Source organism: Suncus etruscus, chromosome 1, assembly GCF_024139225.1.
Source record: "Suncus etruscus isolate mSunEtr1 chromosome 1, mSunEtr1.pri.cur, whole genome shotgun sequence".
NCBI classification, from domain to species: Eukaryota; Metazoa; Chordata; class Mammalia; order Eulipotyphla; family Soricidae; genus Suncus; species Suncus etruscus.
Genome location: NC_064848.1, coordinates 177,535,330 through 177,542,422, shown reverse-complemented (window position 1 = coordinate 177,542,422; position 7,093 = coordinate 177,535,330). Strand labels below are relative to the sequence as shown.

At 37.0% G+C, this 7,093-nt stretch overlaps 1 non-coding gene across 1 annotated transcript; it reads left to right on the top strand.

Annotated features, from left to right (window-relative positions):
• The first annotated feature begins 3,829 nt into the window (after positions 1-3,829).
• Positions 3,830-3,956, top strand: LOC126032358 (small nucleolar RNA SNORA51). Its single transcript, XR_007503855.1, has one exon. It is a non-coding gene; the product is annotated as a small nucleolar RNA SNORA51 (small nucleolar RNA).
• The last annotated feature ends 3,137 nt before the right edge of the window (positions 3,957-7,093 follow it).

The window sequence follows — 7,093 nt, the reverse complement described above, 5'->3', positions numbered from 1 at the left end:
TAATAGTAATGCAGTATCATTAGCTCATGAATTATAATCAAAGCACACTAAATAAAAAATAAGAAATTTAATTCTAGACATGAAAGATAAGAACAGAAGAACACAAGTAAAAGAGCTATATCAATCTGAACAAGATGTCTATCATTCTTGAAGAAGCTGTTATTTGCTTCCAGATGTGTCAGAACCCCTCCATAATCTGAACAAAATATGATTTCTAAAAATATAAAAGGGGTTAGGGAGTAGGCTAGAGAGAAAAATAGTTCTAGATTTAAGGCTCTGGTCTTGCCATGGAATACCTCAGTTCAGTCCTTATAACTGCATATTGTTATGATTATTCCAGCACCACTAGGAGTAAGACCAGGTAATTGCTTAGTGCTACCCCCCCAAAAAAAGTTCCCAAATCACAAGAGTTGGTAATATGTGCACTATTAGAACAATAAATGTATTAGCTAAATTTGGATATTAATATATTCTAATTTAGTGAGAGAGACCTCTACTCTTTTTTCTATATAGAACACTAATTTTAGTAGCTGCAAGATTCATGGAGAGACCATTTATTTTGTTGAGTATTGGATTCTTTGCTTTTCTATGAATGTTTGAAATCAAGGAAACACATCATAAAGAATGAAGCAGGGGCCGGCGAGGTGGCACTAGAGGTAAGGTGTCTGCCTTGCAAGCGCTAGCCAAGGAAAGGACCACGGTTCGATCCCCCAGCGTCCCATATTGTCCCCTCAAGCCAGGGGCAATTTCTGAGCGGGTAGCCAGGAGTAACCCCTGAGCATCTAATGGGTGTGGCCCGAAAAAAAAAAAGAATGAAGCAGCCAGTCTTTGCATCTATCATAAGCTACTTGACTTTAAACTCTGTGTGTGGATCTCTTTCCCTCCTTATTGAAGGGGATACAGATGCCTAATTGAGAAAGTACCATTTGAAAGCAGTGTGAAAGTGTACATGTGTGGGTGGGTGGGGCAAGGTGAAGGTAGAAATGGATCCTCCCATTAAGAAGAATTTGATATGAATTATCTTAACAGCTGGTAAGGGAAGTGAATATAGAACAATGGACTAAATAATGATCCAGAAACTTTATCCAGGGCCACAAATTTCACCAGGGACTTTCACAAAACATGCTCATGTTGCAATCCTTTCCTCATGCTCTTTGACAAGAACAATGTGTGATAGGCTGTATGTTGGCGCCTGATAATTGGTCAAAGAAAGAATCAGATTTCAATACAACTTAGCAGTTTTAAAATCCAATATATGGAAAATAACATTTTCCTAATGAATTACTTCAAAATGGCATCTAATGGAGAAAGACCAAGGAAATGGACGGTTTTGTAGCAGTAGGAAGAAGGATAGTACTGGAGCCAAAATTATTGGAGTGATAATACCTACTTAAATAATTGGAGCACTAATACTTTCTTAATCACTTACTATTAGTTAGTTATATGAACAATACCTACTCAATCACTTACTTGATAGGTATATCATTTATCCAGTTGTTAAACCTGATGAACTTTAGATCTTCTCATGATTATAATATGAGGTTATATTTACCATTCAGACTGATTAAAAATGCTCAAATGAGGGTAGATCACCATGTATATCTCAGTCATTATTCCAAAAGGTTGACTATAATAATCATAGTCCACCTGAGGAAATGTGCTCATCTCCTTAATACACTATTACACATTATTTTCTAAAAAAAAAAAAAAAAGTTCTTTCAAAGAGGAGGAAGAGTACTATTTCTGTCTCCCCTTTTCAAAACACAGAGTGGCAAAAGGCCTATATGGCTGCATCAGAAAGACAGAGTGATATCACCATATAGTGCTTATCACCAGTAGTTTCCATCATCATAACCACTCAGTTATAATAATGAAAGTATCTTCTGTTTTTAATATGTGTGATTCTGCCTCTGTTTGGTGCTTTCTTAAGAATTATCTCGGACTTTCTGAGCTTTCTGGTTTTCTTGCTTCTCTAATGCACTCAGTATCTGGTATTGCTGGAGTTGATCAACAGTTTTTCTGTGCCTTCCTTATCCTATCTTGCAAAGGTTACAAAAATGCATTCCATCATGCAAACAAAACCTGAAACTCCATCATTAGTTTACATTTGCTTTTGGTTTGGGGTCACACCTGGCAATGCTCAGGATTTATTTTTTCTTTGTACTCCGAGATCACTGCTGGTGGGCTTGGGGAATCATATGGAGTATTAGGAATTGAACCCAGGTTGGCTACATGAAAGACAAAAGTCCTACCCACTGTACTATTTGCATCAGACAATCCCAGCATTAATTTTAATGGTACGTTCACTCCTCTAGTCCACTGTTCCTCATGTTATTGGTATGTGAGAGCTTACCTGGGAAGCAGTTCATCTTATTTCCAAAGAGTGACATGTTCTAAATTCCTGTAAAATGATCTGCAAGAAGATTTTTAGCATGCTCTGCAATTCAGGGTCTTCTTCATTTCTGGACCAATTATTTCATCTCAGACATAGGTTACATTAAGTAAACAGCAATCCCTACGTCATTTCTTCTTGTCAGTGTAGATTGCCAACAGGACAGGAGACAAATGACTTGGGTCTGTAGCCTTTTATTTAGCATTGGAAAACTAATTTTGAGATTTCTCCACTGGTTTCCTAACTTGCTACAAATGCTGTAGAGCTAGTCTTTATGAATATATACCTTTTAAGTTAATGTAAGTAAGGCTCTTACTTGGTACCCCAGGGAGATGTTATCAGAGTCTGATAGTGTCTGTCAATATTATGATCACACTTGCAGATGAATTTGAGTAAAGAAGAAGCCAGTTAGTAAGAAAGTATGGTGTGGCATGACCTCTATACAATACCTCTATCTCTGAGCTGTCCATTTTAAAGTTTTTTAAAAAGACTCCAGAGTTCTTAATCTCTTATTCTTAAAAATTTCCAGATTCTTCCATTTTTTAAAGCATAAAATTTTTTAAAGTATAAAATTAAAAGGGAATTTTGGGTCTTGAGGCATCAAACTCTTAACAGTCTCTCATTTTTTTCTTACAAACAGTTAGTGAAATAGAGATTATTATTATTATACTGACTCTACTGGGAAAAAACAGTTAAAGATACAAAAGACTTGGGAACTGCCCAAATTTATCCATCTGGGAATTGGCAGATTAAGAATATGAATGCAGGTTAATCAGACTCAATGCTCAAATTTCTGTTCCAGAAGCTTTAATTATTTAGTGGTTTTCTTTTTTTTTTATTTTTAAAGTGCATCATTCTGAAAATGTAGGATTATTATGTGTGTTTCCTAATCAGTTCAAGAAGATACACAGGACCAAAAATGGCAAAGAACTGGTCTATAGAGGAGTGAATGTCTAAGTCTCCAGGTAGTAGTCACCAGTCATAGAAATGGGTTTTGGAGCCAGAACAGCCTGTTTCTGGGGCTGCCCCTAACTTTGAACATAGTTTTGATACTCTCTCATATTCTTAGGGTTTTCACTTAGAAATGAAGCTATTAATACCTTCCAGTGAAGAGGTTTTCTGTGATTTAGACCACTGGGGACAATCAGACAGACCTTTAAAAATACGTCTTGTTGAATTAGTCTGATTTAAATAATTCAATGACTTTGAGAAAGTTATTTCACCCAAGTCTCTGTGTGTAAACTATACTCCTGGAGCTTATTAATTTGTATGGCCATTGGGTGGTTTAAATCATTAACTCATGAAAACTAGTCAAGAACAAGTAAATGCTCAGCAGTGAGATGGACAGTTCTCTTTCCCCAATCCTCAAGTCTCACTAGCTTTCCTATTTCCCCTTGTACAATCATAAGCTGAAGAATTTTACTTTACAAAATAACTGACCATCTTACCACAGGTTGTGTTCTTTACACTGACTGTATAGAAAGAGGAGGTACAGAAATTGCACCCCATATACACCTCAACACAGGCCCTTTGCCTGGTCTGTATTGTGAATTGGGGGACAAAAAATAACTGACCATTCAACTGGATGCTTCTGTTTCCATTTGGAAGCCTAGCTGGTTCCCAACACACGGATGCCTCAGACTTATCATGAGAACAGGTCTCCTTCTTCATTTGGGTTCCTATTGTGATTAGATGGTACCTATAGTATTGATGTGTGCACATTTCCTCTTGGTGTCTTTGCCTTTTTTCTCTCATTTTCTGTCCTTCCTATTTATAGTCAATTTTTTCCACAAGGCCTAATTTCAGAATTTGGGAGTGACTGAAGAAGATTTCCATGAGTAGGGAATATTGGAGAATAAATACAAAGCAAATAAGGGGATGATTAATTAATAACAGTATATAGACCTGAAGTTAAGGAAAGAGCAAGAAATGAGGTGAACTAGATAAAAGAATGACTGATGGGCTAGTGGATCATAAGAACCTTATTGACTGTAGGTGAAAGCACAGAACACACACACACACACACACACACACACACACACACACACACACACACCTGCTTTCCCCAAACAGAGCTTCCTCTGCCCATCACCCACCCCTTTTGGAATGTGGAGACCCACTTGAACTTGAACGGCATTAGATGAGTACTTTTGTCTGTTGATTAAATTTGCCCTACCCTGAGCCCCCATCAATTGAGTCTGGTCATTAATATGGGAGGAGAATCGGCTCTCCCAGTCCATGTGGCTCTCCCAGTCCGTCAGTCTAGAAGTCCCCTGACCTTCATGCTTTTCTCTCTTAAGACTATCTTGTTTTTCTTAATCCTTGCAATGCCCCGGATTCAGACCCATTCACCCGGGATTGTATTACAGCAAGTGGAGCCTTTACAACTAATCTCAGTGCCAAACTCAAGACTTGGGCTTTGAATGACTTTAGACTTGAATTTTTAAAAGCTCAGTCACTCTTTCATTTTGACTTTGTGTTAAAATTCAGAATCACCCTTGAAAAGACTCCCTCTTACTGTGTAAAGGCTAAAGCAGCAGCAGAGAACATAATTAGGAGGTTTGTTCACAGTCCAGGCAAACAACTTCTAAAGGTTTTAGATCAGGGGCAACAGTGAAAGCTGTGAAAAAGGATCTTGGCAAGGATTGCGTATTTGGTACATAAATTTTGAAGACAGAGGCAAGCACATGTGAATGATGAGTTAGATGTGAGATATGAAAGGGAAAAGAAGACTTGGATGTCTGCAAAGTTTTAGAATCTGACAAATCTAAGTTGGTAATGATTCAAGAGGAAGCAGGTGGGGTAGTAGAGGTCAGGCTGAATCAGATGCTTGGTTTAATTTATGTTAAATCAGTGCATATTGACATCCTCATGGAGATGCTGAGTGGAAGGAAATCATAATTCTGCAGTGCTGTTTGATACTATTGATAGGTCAAATGAAGACTGAATATTGACCTTTAGGTGGTATTTTGATCGTGATGATAATTATTTAATGGAATTATAGAAACCATAGTCAGGCTAGGAAATGTTTTGGAAAGGTTGTGAAGAGAGTATTTGAGATAAAGAGTACAGACAACTCTGTAGAGGAATTTCACTATAAATGGGAGTAGAAAAAGCCTTGCATTTGATTATGCATTGTTAACTGCTTATTGTATTGTATTGTATTGTATTGTATTGTATTGTATTGTCAGCCATAGACAAACTCAGGATGTAAAATCTTCCTTAATGCACTGCCATAAGGCGGAAGTAGAATTTTATTATTTCTATTGTTATTAAATCAAAGCAATGTAGCAAATCTGATTTGAAGCCCGACCACTTTCAGAATTTCTCATGGTGCTCTTTTTATAAAATTTGTTTTTATTTTGCAAACCACAAAGTTTACCACCCTTTCGTATATACTATCTACTCATTCTCCCTTTTAGATAACTCTAGTCTATTGTGAAATTTACTAGTTTGTTTTACTTTTCTTTAATCTGCTCATTAATCTTATGTGGCACACTTGGATGAGATAATGCAACATTTCACTTTCGCCTTTGGCTTTATTTTCTATTGTATAATACTTTCAAGTTCTATCCTTTTCTGCTGCAGATGGCAACAAAATATGTGAATAGCATTTTAAAAATATGTGAATAGCATTCCATTATGTACATATACCACATCTGTAATCAATCCTCTATTGCTAGGCAAGTTGTTGTTTCCATATCTTAGATGTTGTAAATAATGCTGCAACAAACAGCACTGATGTAATTGGAATTGATACCATTTTTCACATTAATTCTCTCAGATTTTTTCAGACATACTCAGAAGTGGCATGGTTGGATCATTTGTTAATTCTAATTAGTTTCTTGAGGAACTTCAGACTTCAAAAATATTGCACTAATTTATATTCCTTTAGCATTTAGTATTTTTATGGCTGTCCTTATCAGAAGATCTATGCCAAATGGCATGTTTTTTAAATTTTTTCTTTATTTAAACATCTTGATTACATATATGATTGTGATTAGGTTTCGGTCATGTAAAGAACACCCCCATCACCAGTACAACATTCCCACCACCATTGTCCCAAATATCCCTCCATCCCACCAGCCCCCACCTGTACTCCAGACAGGCTTTTCAGTTCCCTTATTCATTCACATGATTATGGTAGTTCTCTGTGTAGTTATTTCTATAACTGCATGCACCACTCTTTGTGGTGAGCTTCATGAAGTGAGCTGGAAGTTCCAGCTCTCCTCTCATTGTCTCTGAGGATTGTTGCAAAAATGACTTTTATTTTTCTTAAAACCCATAGATGAGTGACACTATTCTGTGTCTCTCTCTGTTCCTCTGACTTATTTCACTCAGCATGATAGATTCCATGTACATCCATGTATAGGAAAATTTCATGACTTCATATCTCCTGATGGCTCCATAATATTCCACTGTGTATAAGTACCACAGTTTCTTTAGCCATTCGTCTGTTGAAGGGCATCTTGGTTGTTTCCAGAGCCTGGCTATTGTGAATAGTGCTGCAATAAATATAGGTGTGAGGAAGGGGGTTTTGTATGGTATTCTTGAGTTCCTAGGGTATATCCCTAAGAGTAGAATAGCTGGGTAGAATAGGAGCTCAATTTCCAGATTTTGGAGGAATCTCCATATCACTTTCCATAGAGGTTGGACTAGATGGCATTCCCACCAGCAGTGGATAAGAGTTCCTTTCTCTTC